At 38.6% G+C, this 25,581-nt stretch overlaps 1 long non-coding RNA gene across 1 annotated transcript in view; it reads right to left on the reverse strand.

The window, feature by feature from the left end:
- Window positions 1–25,151, reverse strand: part of LOC112448131 (uncharacterized) — a 147,963-nt gene extending 122,812 nt beyond the window's left edge. The window contains exon 1 of the long non-coding RNA XR_003036527.2: window positions 24,822–25,151. This is a non-coding gene — a long non-coding RNA (uncharacterized lncRNA). The remainder of the gene's footprint in view (window positions 1–24,821) is intronic.
- Window positions 25,152–25,581: the final 430 nt, after the last annotated feature.

The raw sequence follows: 25,581 nt of genomic DNA on the forward strand, positions 1-25,581 counted from the left end.
CCTTCCTTCCCTCCAGCCACTGAAAGAAATTATTTTTATAGCCATGTTTAAATGGTACCCTAACTTCCTTTCATTTTGCTTAAAATCTGTGATACAGGAATTGTGCTTAAATGAAATTTCCATCAGCTTTTACATATTAAAAAAGCAAGTGCATTTTAATGCACATATTGAACATTAAATCATTTTTTGCTGCAGGTTATTGCAAGTAAATAGTAATTGTAAAATAGATTCTTTTGATGAAACAAAATGAAGGTAGACTGCTAATGTTCACCTCAGATTTTCTCATCATTTCATTAACAGTTCAACTAGGAAAGGTATTTTTATAATGATGGGCAGGAAAATCATACTCATCAACACGCATCCATATTCATATGTTGGTACACTAACTCTGGAACCTTAATATAAGGGCACAGAAATACATGATATGCACATGCCCCTTGAAATCATTTGTGAGAACTATTTTATTTGTTCAACAACTGTCTCTTCACTCACAATATTCTGCCAACAAATTCATTAAGAAATATAACAAAATTTAAATAAGAATCAGTTTGCTTTTCCAAACTTTTCAAAAACAGGAATTTGACAGACAAAAATTAGTGGGTCAGATTAGATTTCTTGTGTACTAGCTACAGACTTCTGTTCTACTTTTGTATCAAATGTAAACTCAAACTCTCTCCCTCCCCATTTACTCTTTGTATCTTTATAAAATATTTTTCTTTACAATCAGTCAACTCTTACATTTCCACATATAGCTTGCCCCAAACCTTAAAGTAATTATGCAGCTTAAGACATCATGAAAATGTAAAGTTTCAGCCTGTTTTAAGCAAGAATAATAAAGCAGCCTAGAAAAGACAGTTTCAGCTGGTGCAGACAGGAAACAGAATGCTACCTCTGAGCTCGCATTGCCCCCTATGGTTTCTCTCTGACAGTCACCAAGGAAGGGAAGCAACATGCTCTGTCCTCTTGGTGTAGAGCAGCAGCCAGGTACTACACTTTGAACTTCAGCTCAGTCCTGAATAAATGTCTTATAGCATGAAGTCAATTCAGATGTGAATATTTCAGAAATATATAGGCTTTATTTCAACTCTTAATTAGTGCAGTAAATTAATAATATTTCACTGACTTTATCACTTTAATACATATTGTCAACTTTGCACAAAATTTCAAGTTAAGGTACTAGAAATTCTTTCACATAACTAACATTTTGATAGCTACTTTCAAGTGTGTAGCTCTCTGAAGAGGACACTTCTTTTTTTCTGAACTCCAATTTTATTTCTTGTCCATTTGGTACTATTTAGCACTGAGTCACAAGTTTAAGTTGTGTACACACTGTATTTTTACATCCAAACTAGATGGTGAGTTCAGTGAAAACAAGGCCTATGTATACCCACATAGTGCTGCTATCAAGAAAAGCTGCTCCATTAAGCCAAGATTATTCATATGCTCTCTTGAATTTATTTTATTGCTGATTAGCTTAGGTTCAATTTCCTAGAAACAGAGCCTAAGAGAGCAAATTGGATGCACAAGTCGTACAAAAGGCATAAGCTTTAGTGAAAGCTTACAAAGGAGAGAGAAAAGAGAAGGAAGAACTGAACAAAAACGTGGTTTCAGGTTAAGTTTAACCTTGGTCTGATCCTTAACATGGGTGGAATGGGAGCTTGAAGTATAAATTGCACTCCTTCAGATAAGAGAGCTGGCCTTTCATACTCCTTATTTTGGGGGTCATTAGCTGCAGCCACCCTAGGTTTGTAACCTGTTATGGGAGGCAACAACCTCAGCTGAAGGCAAATCTCCAGAGAAGGGGAAGCAGTGAGTAGCCAACACCCCCGCAGAAGGCGACAATGAGAGGGTCAGTAAAGGGAATCTGGGCTGAGCGTTTGCAGCGTCCACTTGATTGCACTTCTTTCTTACATCAGTTCACTTCCACCCAGGCACAGACTCTCCAGGAGTCCATAGTCACAATTCTTGAGGAAATACAGTAGCTACTCAGTTAGTCTTATGGCAAAAAATTGGCTTTCATCTCCTTTCTCTCTCTCTCTCTTTCTCTCTACCCCCACCCAGCACTTCTACTGGACCTGGTGGAGTAACACAGAGCCTCATCCCTGACAGTTGAACACCTGTTACAATGACACCATAAGGAAGGTCATGGTTTCTGTTCTTGCCCATTCACAGTTACAAATAAGCATGATAAGACCTAGATACCTCCCCTTCTCCACGCTAGTGAAACACCTAAGTGACAAGCACATTCTTTGCAGCTCCTAGCTGTCCTGACACCCAAGGAAGACAAGGGTCAATTATTCTTGCTTTGTGTTTACTGGTCTACTGTCACCAGGTGCCCAAAACAACCAGGTAGTGGTTGTACCTTTATCATTACTAGGAATCTTGATGTACTCACAGGCGGAAAGCACCCCATCTGGAAACCCAGCTCCTCTAGACTTACAGAGCTTTAAGGTTTCAGAGTCAGGAAGCACAAATTCCCCAAGCAGGTCAATGGGAATGATAGTAAATGGGGCCACTCCTACTTTAACCCATTAGTTCCCAAAGCCATGTATCAGATTAGATCAGATCAGTCGCTCAGTCGTGTCTGACTCTTTGAGATCCCATGAATTGCAGCATGCCAGGCCTCCCTGTCCATCACCAACTCCCAGAGTTCTCTCAGACTCACGTCCATCAACAACAGTTTCTTGATGGTACAATGCATGATTAGATTAATGGTTCCTGTGATTATGTGCCCATTTTTCTACCTTCTCTGCAAAAATGTGAAAAAACAAATCTTTTTGTGTGAGATGTAGTTACACAGCACATCGTTCCCGTAAATCAAACATACCATAAGCAGTTGGAGTATGATATTGGTCAAAGTCACAGTGTCAGTCCTGGTAAGGATAAAGTTTGTTTTTCTCAAGATAGAGACAGTCACGTTGAAAAATGGCACCCAGGAAGTAGCTGATTGGTCTTCTTGGACAATAGCATCATATTACACATTCAACACTGATCTTTGTTGCTTGCTGATAGGCCGGGCATTCAGAAGCAGCAACTGGCTCACTCTTGGTGAGACAGCGAACACTATATATTCTTGAGCCTATACACCTCTGCCACATGCACCCTCTATTCACATGCTCATGATGCCATCAATGCCATGGTTAGAGAGAGAGGCTGACTGATAATAACTGGCCAAATCATCCTGTCCATTTGGTTGTTTAGTGTTTCTTCTATCAAGGTTCCACCCTGGTGTACAATAAAGAAGGCTTCATGTTTCCTTACCACTACTTCCACATGTCTTTCCATAGACATCTTTATTTAACCTTGATCTCACACTATTATTCCTTCTAGATCCCTTGACTAACCATCTAAATTATTTATCACTGTCTATGAATTCATGAATATTATTACTTCAAACCATTTCTCTTTTTATACAATAACCAGGAGTATTTGGACTATAAAGAAAGCTGAGCACCGAACAATTGATGCTTTTGAATTGTGATGTTGGAGAAGACTCTTGAGAATGCCTTGGCCTGCAAGGAGATCCAACCAGTCCATCCTAAAGGAGATCAGTCCTGGGTGTTCATTGGAAGGACTGATGTTGAAGCTGAAACTCCAATACTTTGGCCACCTGATGCAAAGAGTTGACTCATTTGAAAAGACCATGATGCTGGGAAAGATTAAGGGCAGGAGGAGAGGGGGACGACAGAGGATGAGATGGTTGGATGGCATCACTGACTCAATGGACATGAGTTTGGGTAAACTGCGGGAGTTGGTGATGGACAGGGAGGCCTGGCGTTCTGCGGTTCATGGGGTCTCAAAGAGTTGGACACGACTGAGCGACTGAACTGAACTGAACTGAACTGAACTGTCCAAAGTCCTTCCAACTGGTAAATTTCCCTTCCTTCACTGTTTTTCAAAGCCACACTTGATTGGAAGTATAATGCATCAACTATTCATTTAGGGTTGTACCAACATACTGAATTATCTGTGAACCAAGCTCAGGTTTTTTTTATTCCCCCTCTTCCACCTGATCACAGGGAACTCCTGTGAGGTCTGTCACAGGATGAATCCCCACAGCAGTGGACTCAGTTCTAGTATTTAGAATTGTTTTTGTTTAGCTAATAAGTTGTGTCCAACTTTTTGGGACCCAAGGACTGTAACCTGCCAGACTCCTTTGTCCATGGGATTTGCCAAACAAGAATACTGGAGTGGGTTGCCATTTCATTCTCCTGGGAATCTTCCTAACCCAGGAATCAAACCTGCATTGGCAGGTGGATTTTTTACCACTTGAGTCATTAGGGAAGCCTGAGAATAGCACTAATCTTTTCCATTTCCCTGGAGATTCAAATTTTCTATTTGTTATATTGGCCAAGGAGGAGTTAGTGGGGCAGTTTCATGGACTTTCACTGTAGTTGTTCCTATTGAACTAGTCAAGGAACCATAAGAGAGTTCTGCCAACTGCTAAGTATATCCATTATGATTATATATTATCATACCAAAAAACTAACTTGCAAGTAAGTCTAGCTCCTTGATCATCAGCATCAACTTGGATAGTATATCCAAACATCGAAAGACCTGGATATTTCCCTTTCCACAGTATATAATTATTGAAGTATATGGTTGTATGTCCCTTTGGGAAAGGACTAGAGAACCATTATTGTACACAATCACCATGATGTTAAAAAGGCTTTTCTTAGGGAAGGGAACCTGATTTCTCCTTAAGTTGATGTGTGTGCTAAGTCACTCAGTCGTGTCTGACCCTTTGCGATCCTATGGACTGTAGCCCACCAGTCTCTTCTGTCTATGGGATTCTCCAAGCAAGAATACTGGAGTGGTTTCCATTTAATCCTCCAGGGGATCTTCTTGACCCAGGGGTTGATCCCACATCTCTTATGTCTCCTTCATTGGCAGGCAAGTTCTTTACCACTAGTGCCACTTGGGAAGCCCTTAAGTTGATGAAACTGTTAATAACTGTTCAGATCTGGAAACTTGGCAAAGGATCATGCCTTTCCATCAGGGTAGCAGATTTCAGCCTTCTGCATAGCCATTCTTGATCTCATCTGATTTTAAACAGATGATGGATAGGTTAGATAGGTAGGTAGGTAGCTAGCTAGATAAATAAAAGGGTAGCACTCTTCTGTATATTGAGTATATTCTAAATTCTATATACGAAATACATAGAATAGTGTTATCTATCTAGTGCAATTTTGTTTACTATATTTCTCCTACAACCAGTCTCAGCCTACAAAGTATAGCCTCTATAAGCTTCTAAGTGATGTTGGTATTGCTTTCATAAATGGACTTTACTCTAGGCTCTTCCGAGAAACCAGATCAGCAGATGGGTTTTCAGGTTTATGTAGTCAGTCCTTTCTAGAATGCCCATTTTTCTGAGACTTTGATCCCTTCCATCTATTTGGCATAGCAGTCTGGCATCTCTACAACATTAAATTTAAAGTACAGATTTCCAAGCTTCCAAAAATCTTGCAAGTAGTTTATTAGAACCATTTCAGGGTGTTAAGTTCTGTGTCAAAGGAAGATGCTCCCATATCAACATAATCTCCTTTAGTCACCTTTATATTCTACCCCATCACTCTGATCAACACCTTCCAAACCCACTCTCAGGAATATTTTCCTAATTACTGTTGTACTTGTTAGTCATTTCTGAAACTCTACTGGCATATAATCCATCTCTTCCCTTAGACTCACTACTTTAACAGTTGGATTATTTGTTCTTCAGTTGCTCAGTCGTGGCCAATTTTTGTGACCCCATGGACTGTAGCACACCAGGTCTCCGTGTCCTTCACTATCTCCCAGAGTTTGCTCAAACTCATGTCCGTTAGTCAATGATGCCATCCAACCATCTCATACTCTGTTGTCCTTTCTCCTCCTGCCTTCAATCTCTCCTAGCATCAGGTATTTTTTTTCAATAAGTTTTTCTCATCAGGTGACCAAAGTATTGGAGCTTCAGCTTCAGCATCAGTCCTTCCTTCCAATGAACATTCAGGGTTGAGTTAATTAGGATTAACTGGTTTGATCCCTTTGCTGTCCAAGGCACTCTCAAGAGTCTTTTCCAGTACCACAGTTCAAAAGCATCACTTCTTTGGTACTCAGCCTTCTTTATGGTCCAACTCTAACATCTGTATATGACTACTTTGACTATACAAACCTTTGTCAGCAAAGCAATGTCTCTACTTTTTAATGTGCTGTCTATGTTTGTCATAGCTTTTCTTCCACGGAGCAAGAATCTTTTAATTTCATGGCTGCAATTACCATCCGCAGTGATTTTGGAGCCCAAGAAAATAATCTGTCACTGTTTCCATTTTTTCCCCATCTAAGATGGTAGGAGGGGTACAGTCAGGGTTAAAATCAAACTTTACACACTCCAAAGATGCTTGCAGGGCACAAGCAAATCTTGTGTGTACCAAGGTTCCAGGGAAAGAACCCCTACAAAAGAGCCAGTTCTGCCTGTACGGGTTTGAGGGTCTCCTGCAGAGGCATGGGTCAGCAGTGGCCTGCTGCGGTGACGGGGCACTGACAGCAGCAGTCCTGGGAAGTGCAGTGAGTGGCACAAGTCCTCCTGGAGTAAGTTGCCATTAGCCCCACTAGAGAGCCACCCAGTGGGCAATCCACAAATTAGAGAACAATTCTACCTAAGAAGTTCTTGGACTGTTGCAAAACTTCTAGGGCCCACAAGAGACTTCCAAACCTGGAAATCTGGCAAAAGGACTGAGACTCCCCAAGGAATTTTACTTTGAAGGACACGGGTATTTGATTACAGAACTTCCACAGCCAAGTTCTGAAACAGAGACTCTTGGAGGGCACAAGCAAAACCTGGTGCACACCAGGACCCAAGACAAAGGAGCAGTGACCCCACAAGGGACTGAGCCGCACTTGCCTGTGACTGTTTGGGAGTCTCTGGTGGAGGTGTGGGTCACCATGGCCTGCTGTGGGGCCAGGAGCACTGACCACAGCAGTCCAGAGAGGCATGGCATGCTGGCATAAACCCTTTTGGAGGAGTTGGATTATGCTGTGACATAATCTTAGTTATTGGTTATGGGGACAAGAGGAGACAGATTCAGAGTGAGGGGTTGTAGCATTATTTTGTAAAGTGTCTGCCTTGTTTTCCTGCATAGATTTAAATCAAGAGGTAGGAGCAGATATCTTTCAATAAAGGGGATTCAGTTCAGTTCAGATCAGTTGCTCAGTTGTATCTGACTCTTTGTGACCCCCATGAATCGCAGCATGCCAGGCCTCCCTGTCCATCACCAACTCCCAGACTTTACCCAAACTCACGTCCATCGAGTCAGTGATGCCATCCAGCCATCTCATCCTCTGTCGTCCCCTTCTCCTCCTGCCCCCAATCCCTCCCAGCATCAGGGTCTTTTCTAATGAGTCAACTCTTCACATGAGGTAGACTCCTTATATAAGCCTATAAGTTTCAGGGGAATATAGGAGTCCAAGGTCTACATGTATATATATCCAGAAAACCCTGTCCTAAATTTTTGTATCATCTCCTTTACCTTTCAATATTTGGCCTTACCATATAAAACTTTCCTAGGCTGATACTAAGCTTTACTCTTGAGTTCTATGACTTTTATAATTAAGTCCTATGTGTGGTCTTCAGTCTATCATCCCTCCAGCTGCAGGAGTTGAAGTTCCTTTTAAAAGCTGCAAAGAGGTCCTCTGACTCTCATCAGTTCAGTTCAGTTCAGTTCAGTCACTCAGTCATGTCCGACTCTTTGCATACATGGCTGTAAATTGATGATTAATTGCCCTGGGCCTGTTATTTCATGATACTCAGAAATAGCCTCTCAATTCTTAAGTCTTTATAATTTATATTTCTTTTATAACTCTGAAATGCCAGAGATACTGTACAAGCCAGTTCATCTCCTTATTTACATGTCCTAGCCCAGCTGACCTCAGTGACAGCTTTAGCAATTACACTGTTACATGCCAGAGCTATGCAAACTCCACATACCTACCACCAGCAATGTGAAGTTGTTACAAGTCAGCTTTCATGTTTCTAAATCCAGAATCTCTGATTCCATAGACTACCTTTAACACCAATCTTAGGTCTGTTCCCTTGAAAACAAAGCCCAATCAAGGGTTTCAGACAGAAGAGGAAGATCTCTTCAAGACTGGGTATAAGGGTAGGAATGAAACAGTATAAGAAGGAGAAAGAATTTATCAGTAATATGGTCTCAGTATTTTGTTGCTCTTTTTAAGTCACTAAGTTGTGTCTAACTCTTTGCGACCCCACAGACTGCAGGATGGCTGACTTCTCTGTCCTTCACTATCTCCTGGAGTTTGTTCAAATTCATGTCCATTGAGTCTGTGATGAAACCTAACCAGCTCATCCTTGCCACGCCCTTCTCCTGGTTCCTTCAATCTTTCCCAGCATCAGGGTCTTTTCCAGCGAGTCAGCTCTTCACATCAGGTGGCCAAAGGATTGGCACTTTAGCTAGATTCAGGGTTGGTTTCCTTTAGGATTGACTGATTTGATCTCCTTGTTATCCAAGGGACTTTCAAGAGTCTTCTCCAGCACCACAATTCAAAAGCATCAATTCTTCAGCACTAAGCTTTATGGTCCAGTTCTCATATCTATACATGACTACTTGAAAAACCATAGCTTTGACTGTATGAACTTTTGTTGGCAAACTGATGTCTCCTGCTTTTCAATATAGTCTAAGTTTGTCATAGCGTTCCTTCCGAAGAGTAAGTGTCTTTTACTTTCATGGCTACAGTCTCCCCCCAAAATAAAAGCTGTCACTGCTTCCACTTTTCCCCTTTCTATTTGCCATGAAGTGATGGGACAGGATGCCATTTTTTAGTTTTTTTATGTTGAGTTTTAAGCCAACTTGTTCACTCTCCTCTTTCACCCTCTTTTTGGGGTGAAAAAAACTAAAGATGAGGGCTCTTTAGTTCCTTCTCGCTTTTTGCCATAAGGGTGGTATCATCTGCATATCTGAGGTTGTTGATATTTCTACTAGCAATCTTGATTCCAGTTTGTGATTCATCCAGCCTGGGATTTTGCCTGATGCATTCTGCATATAAGTTAAATAAGCAGGGTGATGATATACAGCTTTGTTTTACTCCTTTTCCAATTTGGAACTAGTCAGTTTTTCTATGTTTGGTTTTAACTGTTGCTATTTGACCCACATACAGGTTTCTCAGAAGACAGGTAAAGTAGTATAGTATTCCCATCTCTTTAAGAATTTGACAGGTAAAGTAGTATAGTATTCCCATCTCTTTAAGAATTTTCCAGTTTGTTGTGATTCACACAGTCAAGGGCTTTAGTGTGGTCAATGAAGCAGAAGTAAGATGTTTTACTGGAATTCCCTTGCTTTCTCTGTGATCCAACAAATACTGGCTATTTGATCAGGAATGTGGTCTCAGCATTAGTATTAATAATATTCCTTAGATATGTTTATTTAAACAAGGAAAACAAAAGCAAAAATAAACAAATAGGACTACATCAACTTTTTGAAAAAGCTTCTGCACAACAAAGGAAATAAACAAAATGAAAAGCCACCTACTAAACAGGAGAAGGTATTTGCAAACAGTATATCCAATAAAGGGTTACTATCCCAATATCACACCTGTCAGAATAAATACCATACAATAGACAACAAATTAAAAGTCTTCATGAGGATGTGGAGAAATGGGAAAACTTTATCCACTAGATGAGAATATAAACCAGTGCAGCCACTATGGAAACCTGGATATTCCTCAAAAAATTAAAAATAGAACTATCATATAATTCAGCACTTCCACTCCTGGGTATTTATCCAAAGGGGGGAAAAACACCAGTTTTGAAAAGATAGGTGTACCTATATGTTCACTGCAGCATTAATTATAATAGCCAAGATATGAAACAGTCTCAGTACCCATCCACAGAAAAATGTATAAAGAAGATGTAGTATATATATATTACTCAGTTATAGAAAAATTATCAAAAAATAATGAAATCCTACCATTTCCAACAACATGATGGACCTAGAAGGTATTATGCTTAGTGAAATAAGTCAGGCAAAGTCGAAGACAATAATGTGGTGAAATTTATATTTCAGAATCTACAAGATCTCACTTATGTGGGGAATCTTTAAAAACAAAAAATAAATACATGTAACAAAACAGAAACAGAGTTATAGATTCAGAGAACAAACAGTTGCCCAAAGGCAGTGAAGTGGGGGAGGAAATAAATAGATGAGGGAGAGTAAGAGGCACAAACTTCCAGTTGCAAAATAAACGAGTCAAGAATGTGAAATGCACAGTGCGGGGAATATAGTCAATAAATGTGTAATATCTTTGTATGGTGACAAGTTGTAACTAAGCTTATTGTGATTACTGTGATGATCATTTTAAAACGTATAGAAATAATGAATCACTATGCTATGTAAAAGGAACTAACATGGTGGTGTAGATCAATTATACTTCAAAAACAAACTCAGAAAAACAGATCAGACTTGTAACCAGATTGGGTCTGGAAGGAGGGAGGGTGAATTAGATGAACACAGTCAAAATCTACATAATTCCATTTATAAGATAAATAAGTTCTTGGAACTAGTTGGTTGTTCTATGGATGTATGTACACCATAAGTGTAATTAACACTGCTGTAAGTTATATGTGAAGGTTTTCAAGATAGTGAACCGTGAGTTCTCATCACCAGGACTTTTTTTCTGTTTTTTTAAAATTTTGTATCTATATGAGATGATAGATATTCACTAAATTTATGATAATCATGTCACGGTGTATGTAAGTCAAATCATTATGCTGTATATCTTAAACTTATACAGTATTATATGTCAATTATATCTAAATAAAACTGAAAGAAAAAACTGTAAAGTCTAGCCTTAGGCAGAGCTGTGAAGATTTTGAAATATAAATTTCACCACAGGAGTGTCACAGTCTCCCCCCACCCCCAGGCTAGATTGCTCTCATCAGCCAAGGGCATTTTGTAATAGGGAAGAACATATCTGACTCCATGTTGGGTCTGTTTCTTTTACTTTAACCTTTGTATTCTACTGCTTTTGCTATAAATTAATCACTGAACAGATGTTGCCTATAACTTAACGTATATATAACAGCCCATCCCCAGGAAGTTTGTTCCCATGTACGCCAGAGCTATAAGTTAAAACACCTTTGTTTAGCTCACAGGAAACATTCTAACCAGACCCATCTGTGAATGGCTGCAGGAAAGAAGAAATTAAAACATCCCTTCTGGAATCTGGCCAGAACCAGGACATATTAGCAACAATTTATTGACTTTTTTTTTCTCCTTTACCTCCTCATCTCTCTCTCTTTGTACTACAAAAGAATCTAGCATCCAAACCCAAGAAAATGTTTCTTAGGGAAACTAGCCCACCATTGTCTCAATCTGCTGGTTTTTTAAATAAATTCACTATTCTTTGCCCCAACCATTTGTCTTTTACTTTATTGGCCTGTCCTGTGGCAAGCAGTATGAGGAAGGATTAGATAATCATTTCTCAGGGTCCAGGACGTGGGGGTGTGAGCTAAGAGGTAGGAGTGGGAAGAAAGCTGATACATTTGTGGCCAACACTGCCAGCAGCTGGGATAGGGGTGTAACAGCCCAGAACAGGAGATCTAGGCAGGGACCACTGCTGCTGCTGCTGCTAAGTCGCTTCAGTCGTGTCCGACTCTGTGCGACCCCATAGATGGCAGCCCACCAGGCTCCCCCGTTCCTGGGATTCTCCAGGCAAGAACACTGGAGTGGGTTGCCATTTCCTTCTCCAATGCATGAACGTGAAAAGTGAAAGGGAAGTCACTCAGTCGTGTTCGACTCTTCGCAACCCCATGGGCTGCAACCTACCAGGCTCCTCCGTCCATGGGATTTTCCAGGCAAGAGTACTGGAGTGGGGTGCCATTGCCTTCTCCGAGGCAGGGACCACAGATTGTACTAAATTAGAAAAATTACTGACCCTGGCATCAGGGAAAACTTTCAATTAATGACTCCAGATAGTTTTTTTTTTTTTAAATAATAAGTTCATCCAAGATCTGCTTGGGCATAGAAAAATATATAATATATACAAACCTCTATATAATCAAAAGATTTATAAAGAAGTTTCATAAGATCACATTGAGGAATCAGAACACTTGTGTGCAGTAATTTATACAATGACATCAAACTGAGGACTAGAAGTTGGCATCACATAGCACTCAGCTGGAGAGGACATGCAGAACAAATCCATTTGGCTGCCAGCACAACTCCCTGCTTGTCTCCTTCAGGGGAGATGCTGCCAGCCAGCAGCAACTCAAACTCTCTCCAAACCTAGGTGAGGAACTTATAAGGTAACCAATTCAGAAAGCCAGTTCTTAAAAAATTAATTATGATTGGCTTCATCTGATGACAGATATAGAAAAGCTTCTCTTGAATCTATCAATAAATTTTAAGTGTCTAAGAAAACAATTTTTCTATTTAAAATAGACATAAATCTAAAATAACATCTACAAAAACAAATATCAAATTCTACTCACAAAGAGCAATAATCACAACTCTACCTACATGGTAATTCAACTATCAAATCTGTTTTTCACAAAACTGAATTCAAGACAGCAAGTCTCCAGTATGCATGTATGTGTGTTTATTTATGCACATTAACCTCTGCTTAGTATCCCACTCCTTATAACCACAAAGCCATTTAGCATTCCTTTGGCATGACCAAAAAAGTCAATGGCTCTTATTATCAACATCTCACCATGCTAGTCCACTCCTAACAAGGACATTAGATATTTTCATCTCCTTCCTGTCCATTAAAACTTAAAGAACAAATATCTCACATTATAATGATTTTAGTCTCTGCATTCCCTATAAAATCCCACTAACATAATGAAAAACAGAAAAACAAATTTTAAAAATGAACCTAATATAACTTAAATGCAGAAGCCATCAATGATCAGGAAACATTAATTTTTTTCTGGAAGTTGTAAGGAGAATGACTAAAGGAAAGGTTGGTTGATGTTGATTATCCTGTTATTCAACATTAGAAAGGAAAAGAACTTAGCCTATAAAGTGAGTGGTTAGCATTCTCCAAAAGGACTCAGGAAATACCCAAGTAGTACGCGCCAGGGTGTAAAGCAGACAGCTCCTAGACAGTCTGTCTCCCAGAAGGACTGGTCACTGATAATTTTTTTTTTTTTTCATTTCATCTGGTGGGCAGCCTATACTGTGAAGTTTGTGTTTTATTATAATATGGTGTTCTTTATTATACTACAGTGAGTAAAAGAAGAGAGGGGTTTCAACATCTCAGCTAATTTGAGACCATTACAACAAATACAAAACAAAAATAAAGACTAAGTGGAACTACAAACTCCCATAAGACACTAACCATCATTATTGCCCTCTTTCCTTCTTTTCTACAGCAACTGTACTTCGAACTTTGTTGAAAAGCCCTGAATTCCTACCAGTAGGCATTGGAGAAGAGTGATTGAAATACTGTCTAAATATTTATCTTTTTAATCAAGAAAATCAACACAGATTATTCCATATATGATGATAGCTCATCATATGGAACTGATAAAAAAGCTTGACATTCTATGAATGAGAGTGTGTATCCTCTCTTGAATATGTGTTCTTTTTCTTTTATTTTAGTAATATCTTATATAGAAACTGACAACCCAATAGAAAGAAACTCTGACCATTAGGTAAGACTGAAAATCTTGCTTCACTCTCAGGAAAAGTGGCTCCCCATTCAGCTATATATTAGTGTAGTTCTAGCAAAGGTACAACATTCTAGGACAACTTTAGTATTATGGTCCTACTTATTTTATGTGACTGTGTTATAGCAATTTACATCTTTGAAGTTTGGTTATTTGGTTATTTACAAAGCATAAACTTCAGACATCTATTTCTGGTAATAGTGGATTAAATAACTCCTAACACTCCTGCTAAAAACTCTAGAAAAGCTGAGTAAAGATCAGAAAAAGTAGCTAAATACTATTTGAATGTACTAAAAAACTAACAAAGGATTGAAGGCCAAGATTGGAGAAGAAGCTGAGACTTAGACAGGTAAGCTTGGCGATTAGGATCACTTTTTTCCTAAGGACATCTGCTATTTCTGAAAATTTGGCTCAGAGTTCAAGGAGTGAGCAGCTTTTGTCTTAGGAGTAAGAGTGAACTATCAATACAAGTAGCTCTCTCAGGGACTGATGTATTTGTTTAACCACTCAGTTCAACTGTTTGAGACTCTTTGGATTGTAGCCTGCCAGTCTCCTCCGTATGGGATTTTCCAGGCAAGAACACTGCACTGGGTTGCCATTTCTTCCTCCAGGGGATCTCCCCAAACAGGGATAGAACTTGTGTCTCCCGTGTCTCCTGCATTGCGGGTAGATTCTTTACCTGCTGAGCCATCGGGGAAGCCCCTCAGGGATTGCTGCCCAACTTTAAATCATCTTGATCCCTGAACTTCAGTTAAGGGAATCTCAGATGGCCAGTTTCTCTGTCTGACAGAAGCAAAGGTAAATTGTCCCTGTAGAAAGTCTCATCCTGAGCTTCAGATAACTTTTTTTCTTTTTTTAAAATTTTATTTATTTATTTTATTTTTTAACTTTACAATATTGTATTGGTTTTGCCAACATGAATCTGCCACAGGTATACACGTGTTCCCCATCCTGAACCCTCCTCCCTCCTCCCTCCCCGTACCATCCTTCTGGGTTGTCCCAGTGCACGAGCCCCAAGCATCCAGTATCGTGCATCGAACCTGGACTGGTGACTCATTTCATATATGATATTATACATGTTTCAATGCCATTCTCCCAAATCATCCCACCCTCTCCCTCTCCCACAGAGTCCAAAAACTGTTCTATACATCAGTGTCTCTTTTGCTGTCTCGTACACAGGGTTATTGTTACCATCTTTCTAAATTCCATATATATGTGTTAGTATACTGTATTGGTGTTTTTCTTTCTGGCGTACTTCACTCTGTATAATAGGTTCCAGTTTCATCCACCTCATTAGAACTGATTCAAATGTATTCTTTTTAATGGCTGAGTAATACTAACCCTAACCCTAACTTTTATAAATTTTCATCTGAGATCATTTGAGTTTTGCCTCATGAGCACCCTTTGGTATTTCTTGTAATATGAATCTGCTAATGACGAAGATCTGCTTGATTAAAAATAACTTCATTTCACTTTTATTCTGGAAGGACTTTTTTCCCTTCTAATGGAATTCTAGGCTGTTAGTAATTTTTTTCAGTGTCTTCAAGCTATCATCCCTTGTCTCCTGGTTTCCATTGTTTACACTGTAGTATCACTGATGTTCACATTTCAAGGCACCTTGAACTCCAAAAGCCATCTCAATATTCTCAGTAAGCCAATAATAAATGGATTAGATAGACTTCTATAATAGTTGTCTCCATTCAATGTCTCCACTTCCCTAATATCCATTCACTCATCTGTCTACTGTAGTGTGAGTTCTATTCCCAACATTAGCCTGCAATTATTCTCATTAAGAATAACAGTATCTATCTTACATGTTAATGGACTTTACTGGTGGCTCAGCTGGTAAGAAACTGCCTCAAATGTGGGAGACCTAGGTTCAATCCCCGCATTGTGAAAAATCCCCTGGAGAAGGGAACAGCTACCCACTCTAGTATTCTGGCCTGGAGAATTCCAAGAGGAGTTGCAAAGAGTAGGACACAACTGAGCAACTTTAACTTTCACTTTACATGTCAAGAAACATTCAGTAATATTATTGTTCCTCAGAAGCATTGACTGCAGTCAATAACATTTTCTTTTATTCTAGATTCTCCTATAAGCATAGTGTCTTTGTCATCCTTATCTCTGGGCATTCCTTCTTCCTCAATTTTTCAAACTCCTCTTTCCTTTTTTTGGCCATATTGACAAGTCTTTTGCTTCCTCAATGATACACAATCTTCCAGCTCTTTGTGTTAATGTCTCTCTACCTAAAAAAGTCATTCTTCCTATCCTGGCAATTTTTTTGTCAATTTAGTATCTTCTTCTTGGTTCTCAATTTAAATTCCCTCTGGAAAAAAGTTTTTTCTATATTCTCAACACTAGGTTAGGAGTTGCCATTTTTTTCTAACAACCATTGGCTATAGTAGTTACATTTTACCATTGATTACTTTTTAAATTATATTATTTATTGTTAGACTATCAACTCTAAGGGTATAGGACCACCTTCTTATTCACTCTTGAGTCTCCAAGGTCCAACACATTGTTAGCCTTTAGAAAAGTGAAGAAAGTGAGTGTTAGTTGCTCAGTCATGTCTGATTCTTTGTGAACCCACAGACTGTAACCCACCACACTCCTCTGTTCATGAACCTCTCCAGGCAAGAATACTTTCAAATTAATGCACTCTATCTGGTCTTTAGATATTATTATTCCCAGTCTCTTTTCACCATTTCCTGGACAATTTCATCTATTTACACACACACACACACACTTTCAACTGCAATGTGTTGTAGTTACATATTTATTAAACATTGTGATACAGATGAAGATAACATGCAGTTACTTAGAAAAAATGGATATAATGAGTTAAACTGTGAAAAACATAGTTACCTATTTGTAACATAAATATTCATTTGTTATACTTTCAATATTTGTTATAGTTTCAGCATTTGTTACATAAACAAATCTGTAATTATAAGATAATGCCCACATCGTAACTCATTATCTTCCATATTTCTACATGCTTACCTGTTATATTCAAAGCCATGAGTCTCAGATTCCTCATTATTAAAATATGAGTAATGATATCACTACCCAATATTTAGTCCCTTTTTTTCCTTTCAATTTAAATATTCCACAGAGAACCTTGGTTACTCTGCCAAACACATGATTCATTAACTTGATTACATCACCAAACTTTCACCCTGTTTTTTGTTTTTTTTTTTTTTTGTAAACTGCATCATTGTTATGGACTAAAATGTGTTTCTCCCAAATTCTTATGTTGAAGCCCTGTCATTGTGACTGTATCTGGAAACAGAACCTTTAAAAGGGTTATTAAGGTTAAATGAGGTCATAAGGGTGAAGGCCTAATCCATAGGCCTTTTACAAGAACAAGTATCTTTATAAAAAGAGGAAGAGACACAAGGGATGCACGTGTCCACAGAAAAGGTCATGTGAGGACACAGTGAGAAGCCAGCTGTCTACAAGCCAAGGAGAGAGGCCTCAGGAGAAATTGACTCTGCTGGTACCTTGATCTGCACTTCCAGGCTCCAGAAGGCTGAGGCACTATATTACTGTTGTCTAAACCACCTAGTATGTGGTATTGTGTTGTGCTACCTTTAGTAGACTACAGGCCTTTCTCCCTTAACCTTGGTATAGAGATTTATCTAAGATTCTTGTCAATGTATTCCTTTTAAACATGGCTTTATTTTGCATTTTTGTATTTATCCCCACTTTATCTACTTAGGTCCAAATTTCTTCATCTCCCTGAGCTATAAGCCCTCTCCTAATTGTTCTCTTTCATCTTCAGTGTTGGTCCCCTTTATTTGGCACTCAACCTCCTATCTAAATGATCTTTCTACAGAGCAAAGATGATTGTGATTTAATTACCTCCTTCTCTTGAGCCTCTAATCTTCATGAGCTACAGGACAAGGGACAAATGCCTTATTTTGACATATGTGGTCCCTTAAAATTGGAACCAAACTGAACTATGTAGCCTTTCTCCATTACTGTTTTTCCAGGCTCCAGCCACATGAAAAAAGTCACAGGCTAGCCAAGCTTAGTGTATTGAACCCTACTGTTTCCTTATTCCTCTCTTGACTCAGTGAAGCTTTCCCAACATACTTGGACAGAAAGGCTGTTCCCTTTACTACATGGTCAACACTGTTTACTCTTTTATACATAGCCGTGTTATACATTCATAAACTATAGTGAATACATTTATATGGCCAACTCACTAAACTGCGAATATTTGAGAACAAAAACAGTATGTAATTCATATTCATATTTTGTATATTTAACATTGGGACTGACCATGGTATTTGACAATCAGTATTACATAAATAAATATATAAAATAATAAATTAATGATATTAAAGCATAACTCAATTTTTGAACCTGAAAGTCTTTGAAGAATTCTACTAGTATACAGTGAAGTTTGGACTTCTTATTTAAGTATTCATGATACTCTCCACTGGACAAAACCAATACTTTTCTATCTTCATGACTATGTTTGTAGTGAGCCCACATTCAGTTCGAGTTCAACATTATCTCCCATAAGCTAGAAATAACTACATTTAAGTTTGTCTTCATAATAGAATCTATTGCTATCTAATAATATAATTATTTATTAGTGTGTGCTAACATCTCTTTTAAACTTTAAGATTTTTCATGTAAAATTTCATAACTGAATCATCTGAGAAGAATTAATACCTAGTCCTGTTCAGAAACCAGACTTTCAGTAAAAACACCATGACATCCACTTATGAGTATTTGTTGAGTACCTCAGTCGCTTTCAAAAACTTTGTTCATAAGCCTTCACATTTAAAAAATGTGTGCATACAATCATATTATTTAATTATTTGAAAAAGAAAGCACGTATTGATATACTAATATATTACATGGATTTAGTAGAACCAGAAAAATGTAAAAAGAAACTAAAGATAATATCATGTATGAAACAAGTTGCCAGTCCAGGTTCGATGCACGATACTGGATGCTTGGGGCTAGTGCACTGGGATGACCCAGAGGGATGGTATGGGGAGGGAGGAGGGAGGAGGGTTCAGGATGGGGAACACATGTATACCTGTGGCGGATTCATTTTGATATTTGGCAAAACTAATACAATTATGTAAAGTTTAAAAATAAAATAAAATTTAAAAAATAAATAAATTGAAAAGCGGGAAAAAAAAAAAGTAAATATAAGTGGAAGTCATTGAATTTTCTCCAGTATCCCGCTAATTTATGTTTCTGTATGCTTTGTGGGGTAAGCCCTTCTTTGGAGATCACTAACAGATTATTCTCATTATAACACAGGAATTATCAATAACCTTCACTAGTACTGCTTTAATCATCTAGTGTTGTTGAGAAATGGGCATTCTGCATAGCTTCAGTTCAGTCCAGTTCAGTCGCTCAGTCGTGTCCGACTCTTTGCGACCCCATGAACCGCAGCATGCCAGGCCTCACTGTCCATCACCAACTCCCGGAGTTCACTGAGACTCACGTCCATCGAGGCAGTGATGCCATCCAGCCATCTGGTCCTCTGTCATCCCTTCTCCTCCTGCCCTCAATCTTTCCCAGCATCAGTGTCTTTTCAAATGAGTCAGGTCTTCCCATCTGGTGGCCAAAGTATTGGAGTTTCAGCTTCAACATCAGTCCTTCCAATGAATACCCAGGACTGATCTCCTTTAGGATGGACTGGTTGGATCTCCTTGTAGTCCAAGGGACTCTCAAGAGTCTTCTTCAACACCACAATTCAAAAACATCAATTCTTCAGCACTCAGCTTTCTTCACAGTCCAACTCTCACATCCATATATGACCACTGGAAAAACCATAGCCTTGACTAGACAGACCTTTGTTGACAAAGTAATGTCTCTGCTTTTTAATGAGCTGTCTAGGTTGGTCATAACTTTCCTTCCAAGGAGTAAGTGTTTTTTAATTTCATGGCTGCAGTCATCATCTGCAGTGATTTTGGAGCTCAGAAATATAAAGTCTGACACTGTTTCCATTGTTTCCCCATCTATTTCCCATGAAGTGATGGGACCGGATGCCATGATCTTAGTTTTCTGAATGTTGAGCTTTAAGCCAATTTTTTCACTCTCCTCTTTCACTTTCATCAAGAGGCTTTTGAGTTCTTCTTCACTTTCTGCCATGAGGGCGGTGTTATCCGCATATCTGAGGTTATTGATATTTCTCCCAGCAATCTTGATTCCAGCTTGTGCTTCCTCCAGCCCAGCGTTTCTCATGATGTACTCTGCATATAAGTTAAATAAGCAGGGTGACAGTATACAGCCTTGATGTACTCCTTTTCCTATTTGGAACCAGTCTGTTGTTCCTTGTCCAGTTCTAACTGTTGCTTCCTGACCTGCATACAGGTTTCTCAAGAGGCAGGTCAGGTGGTCTGGTATTCCCTTCTCTTTCAGAATTCTCCACAGTTTATTGTGATCCACACAGTCAAAGGCTTTGGCATAGTCAATAAAGCAGAAATAGATGTTTCACTGGAACTCTCTTGCTTTTTCGATGATCATGTGGATGTTGGCAATTTGATCTCTGGTTCCTCTGCCTTTTCTAAAACCAGCTTGAACATCTGGAAGTTCATGGTTCACATATTGCTGAAGCCTGGCTTGGAGAATTTTGAGCATTACTTTACTAGCGTGTGAGATTAGTGCAATTGTGTGGTGGTTTGAGCATTCTTTGGCATTGCCTTTCTTTGAGATTGGAATGAAAACTGACCTTTTCCAGTCCTGTGACCACTGCTGAGTTTTCCAAATTTGCTGGCATATTGAGTGCAGCACTTTCACAGCATCACCTTTTAGGATTTGAAATAGCTCAACTGGAATTCCATCACCTCCTCTAGCTTTGTTCATAGTGATGCTTCCTAAGGCCCACTTGACTTCAGATTCCAGGATATCAGGCTCTAGGTGAGTGATCACACCATCATGATTATCTGGGTCATGAAGATCTTTTTTGTACAGTTTTCCTGTGTATTCTTGCCACCTCTTCTTAATATCTTCTGCTTCTGTTAGGTCCATACCATTTCTGTCCTTTATTGAGCCCATCTTTGCATGAAATGTTCCCTTTGTATCTTTTATTTTCTTGAAGAGATCTCTAGTCTTTCCCATTCTATTGTTTTCCTCTATTTCTTTGCATTGATCACTGAGGAAGACTTTCTTATCTCTCCTTGCTATTCTTTGGAACTCTGCATTCAAATGGGTATATCCTTCCTTTTCTCCTTTGCTTTTCACTTCCCTTCTTTTCACAGCTATTTGTAAAGCCTCCTCAGACAGCCATTTTGCTTTTTTCCATTTGTTTTTCTTGGAGATGGTCTTGCTCCCTGTCTTCTGTACAATGTCATGAATCTCCATCCATAGTTCATCAGGCACTCTGTCTGTCAGATCTAGTCCCTTAAATCTATTTCTCACTTCCACTGTATAGTCATAAGGGATTTGATTCAGGTCATACCTGAATGGTGTCGTGGTTTTCTCCACTTTCTTCAATTTCAGTCTGAATTTGGCAATAAGGAGTTCATGATCTGAGCCACAGTCAGCTCCCGGTCTTGTTTTTGCTGACTGTATAGAGCTTCCCCTTTTTTGGCTGCAAAGAATATAATCAATCTGATTTCGGTATTGACCATCTGGTGATGTCCATGTGTAGAGTCTTCTCTTGTGTTGTTGGAAGAGGGTGTTTGCTATGACCAGTGCATTCTCTTGGCAGAACTCTGTTAGCCTTTGCCCTGCTTCATTCTGTACTCCAATGCCTTATTTCCCATGTAATGGAAGTTTAACCCATTACAGGAAAGGAATCTGGCCAACTGCCTCATTGAATCCCTACTACATGTCAAACATTATGGCGCCTGCTTTGTGTCCATAATCTCATTTAATTCTAAAACAAATCCTGCAAAGTATCTTTAAGTCTGTCTTACAAATAAGAAAACAGATTTTCAGAAGACTAAAACATTCATGACAGTAATAAACAAGGCACAGGATTTGAATCCACATTTGTCTAATCTTATACCTTAAAATCGGAGAAGGCAATGGCACCCCACTTCAGTACTCTTGCCTGGAAAATCCCATGGACGGAGGAGCCTGGTGGGCTGCAGTTCATGGCGTCGCTAAGAGTTGGACACAACTGAGAGACTTCACTTTCACACATTGGAGAAGAAATGGCAACCCACTCTAGTGTTCTTGCCTGGAGAATCCCAGTGATGGAGCCTGGTGGGCTGCTATCTATGGGGTCGCACAGAGTCAGACACGACTGAAGTGACTTGGCAGCAGCATACCTTAAAATATCCAGTATAAATTCTTTCTAACACATCTAGTCACAGCAACATTGTTTTTAATTTTAATTTTCTATCTAAAATTTTATGTTAAAATAATCAAACATATCCTTTTCTTTTTAGACTCATGGATTTGACCTCTCTTGACATTGTCTTCACCCTGGCCTGGCTTGTGTCTGCAGTCTACACAGGCATGGAGGATGAGGAAGGAGAGGAGCCCTAGTTCACAAACACTGATTTCAACAGTGTAAGAGTATCCTCATGCCCTTTGCACTGATGAAATTTCATGTTGTCAACTCCCTTTCACATCATCTGTCCCATTGTCTTACATGCAAAACAATGCACATGGCATATGCAATGCTTCTTTTTTGCAAAATAAATTCATGAATTAAAAGTTAAAGCAGATAACCTTACCTTCTTGAAAATTACATTGCTATAATTTTCTCATCCATGTCTGTTGAGCTTTGAGCATCAGTTATAATGGGTTATGTTATTTTTGCCTATATAAACTAATAATAGTCATCTTTATAACTTTCACTTCCTCTTCTAGATTACTTATTTCAGACATTACGATGGAACATTTGAACATGTTTGCAAAATTTTAGCACAATATTTTAAAGAACTTTATCATTAGAACATAGAACTTCAGAAAATATAATATTAAGTCAAAATTTTCTTCAAATTATTCTTAAAGATCTACTTTTTAGCAAACAATTTTAGGCAAAAGCAGCATTAAACTTACACGCAAATCTTAAGAACTAAATGATATTTAAAAGTCTAATAAGAATTTCTCAAGAAATATGTTCTGAAAAAACATACTAGGTTAAAAATAGTAAATATTACCTCACATTTGTAGAATTGTACAAATGTTAGCAAAAGAATATCATGACTACCCTTAAATGGGTTTATGAAAATATTATGAGGATAATAGTAGTAGTAGAAAGAAAACAATAGTATTATATATTTGGATGTGCTTATTCCTGACATTTTATTTAAATGGTGAAATTAGCCCACATAAATAATACTGTATTCAGATTTAAGACATTCAATTCTCAACTAATTGCCATGATCAGATCAGATCAGATCAGTCGCTCAGTCGTGTCCGACTCTTTGCGACCCCATGAATCGCAGCCATGATAAATTTAGGCAAATAAATGGCAAATAGGGTGAGTCTCAACGTTATTAAACAATTCTTTAAAAAGATTATCCAAAATTTCAAAAATTACTCTATAGCTTTGTAATTTCCTACTGCTGCTGCTGCTGCTAAGTCGCTTCAGTCGTGTCCGACTCTGTGGGACCCAATGGACAATAGTCCACCAGGCTTCCCCGTCCCTGGGATTCTCCAGGCAAGAACACTGGAGTGGGTTGCCATTTCCTTCTCCAATGCATGAAAGTGAAAAGTGAAAGTGAAGTCGGTCAGTCGTTTCCGACTCTTAGTGACCCCATGGACTGCAGCCCACCAGGCTCCTCTGTCCATGGGACTCTCCAGGCAAGAATACTGGAGTGGGGTGCCATTGCCTTCTCCATAATTTCCTATTACTTATACTCATATTTCTCTATTATTCATGCTCTCCATCAGATGCTAATTAGAAATTCCTGAGAGTTTATTTACTTACTTTTTGCTTCAAATGTTTTGTTTCTTAACTTGTAGTTGGAAGACACTATTGGCATGTTGTCTCTTTACATATATTCTTCCCTCTCTTAGGAAGAGGACCCTCAAGTTTGTGTATACAACCTCCTGGGTATGTCCACAGGGATTGAGGGTGCCATGTACCTTATTTTTTCCCACTGCTTTGTGGAGTGCAGAAGTGGCAATGAGCCAAACGTAGGAAGGACTCAAGTGAGGTCGCAAATAGAAGCAGCTTTGGGTCTTGTGAGACTTCATTCTCACTCTGGACGAACTCTTTTTCTTATGTGAAATAAGCCTCATCCAGTTCAAACACCTATTAGGGGTTTCCTATACAGAATTCTTTTTTTTTTTTTTTTTTTGGTCCTTAAAATTACTGGTAGAGATAGAATCTGCCTTTTCAAATGAGAACCAGTTTTACAGAAACACAAGCTCGCAGCAGTTAAGAGTTAAATAGATTTTTCTTAGTTTAGAATACAAAAAAAAGGAGGGGGAGGGGACAAGAAGCTACATTTATAGATGCATTCCAAAATTTGCTAATTAAGCACATGCTTATTTGAGATTTAAAATGTCAAGTTTACTGCCATAAATTGAAATGTAGAGAAAAATAAATCATAGTCCCTCTTAAGCATATTATTGTCTAGCTGAGAGGACACACGAATTGTCAAGCATTAATTATTCACTTATTCACTTTTTCATTCATTCAAACAGTAGTATGGGCACACTGCATTATGGAAGTACAGAGTAAAAGTTACTAATTCACTCTGGTAGGTGAAAAGACTCTTCTTTTTAAAAATAGCACCCAGAGTGAATTTTGGAATGTGAGAAAGAATTACTCAGGAGGAATTGTTGAGGAGGCACAAGTAAAGAGCATTTGGGAGAGGAATTCTGGCTGTTTGCATTTTATCTAGATAGTTATCAGCTTATAGTTGATGACTCAAGTAAGATAAGAACTGAAAAGTCTTTATTACACCGGGAAGTTAAGTGGAGTGCCTGAAGGTGGCTAAGATCACAAGGGCAAGTGGGAGGGCATCACAAAACCAGATTGCTACAAATTGTTGGCTGAGGAGTAGATGGGCACAACAATAAAGAGTAGATTTCTATTTTAGGATGCTTGGTTGTGAAGAAGGCATACCTACACCATTCAATCTTTCAGCGAAATAAGTTTGGTGTTCTCATCAGTGGATGGATTTTGTAACAGAACTTAGCTCTGCTGTTATGAATAACATCAGGACTGCAACTGGAAACTGCAATTCTTTCCTTTCAATTTTGTATTATGACTCACCTTGACATTATGAAGCATCTTCTCCAATACTAGAAGACATGCCTCTAGAATGGTGCTTGTTGTTCTTCACTCAGTCGAGTCCAACTCTTTGTGACCTCATAGGCTGTAGCCCATCAGGTTCCTCTGTCCATGGGACTTTCCAAACAAGAATACTGGAGTGGGTTGTCATTGCTACCAGAATGTAATGATAATCTAGAAGGCTACTGACATCAGTATAACCTGCTTGACTTTTCATTGCTGAGTTTTGCTACTGTAATGTATACATAGACACCACAGCAACTGGATGTTAAAAGAGATAACTAAATCTGCAAACAATTGTAACAGAGAATGGATAAACAAGAAGGTCCTACGGAACTATATTCAATATCCTGTGATAAACCAAAATGTAAAAGAATATGAAAAAGAATGTATATATGTGTATATGTGTGTGTGTATATATATATATATATATATATATGAGTCACTTTGCTGCACAGCAGAAAATAACACAACATTGAAAATCAACTATACGTCAATGGAAAAAAAGAGCAATATAGCTAAATCTGAACAGCTATTTACTCTTTAACTCTTTTTTCCCTTTACTTTCTACAGATGTCAATAAACTATGGCCTCCAAGTGAAATCTAACTTACAGCCTGTTCTATGACTAAAACTGAGAAAGATTTTTACAATTTTAAAGGACTAGAATGACAATATCAAAAATATGCCACCAAGATTTATATAGTCCACAAACCTGGAAATATTTACTACCTGGTCATTTG

This window comes from Bos taurus, chromosome 9 (assembly GCF_002263795.3).
Source record: "Bos taurus isolate L1 Dominette 01449 registration number 42190680 breed Hereford chromosome 9, ARS-UCD2.0, whole genome shotgun sequence".
In the NCBI taxonomy this organism is placed as follows: Eukaryota; Metazoa; Chordata; class Mammalia; order Artiodactyla; family Bovidae; genus Bos; species Bos taurus.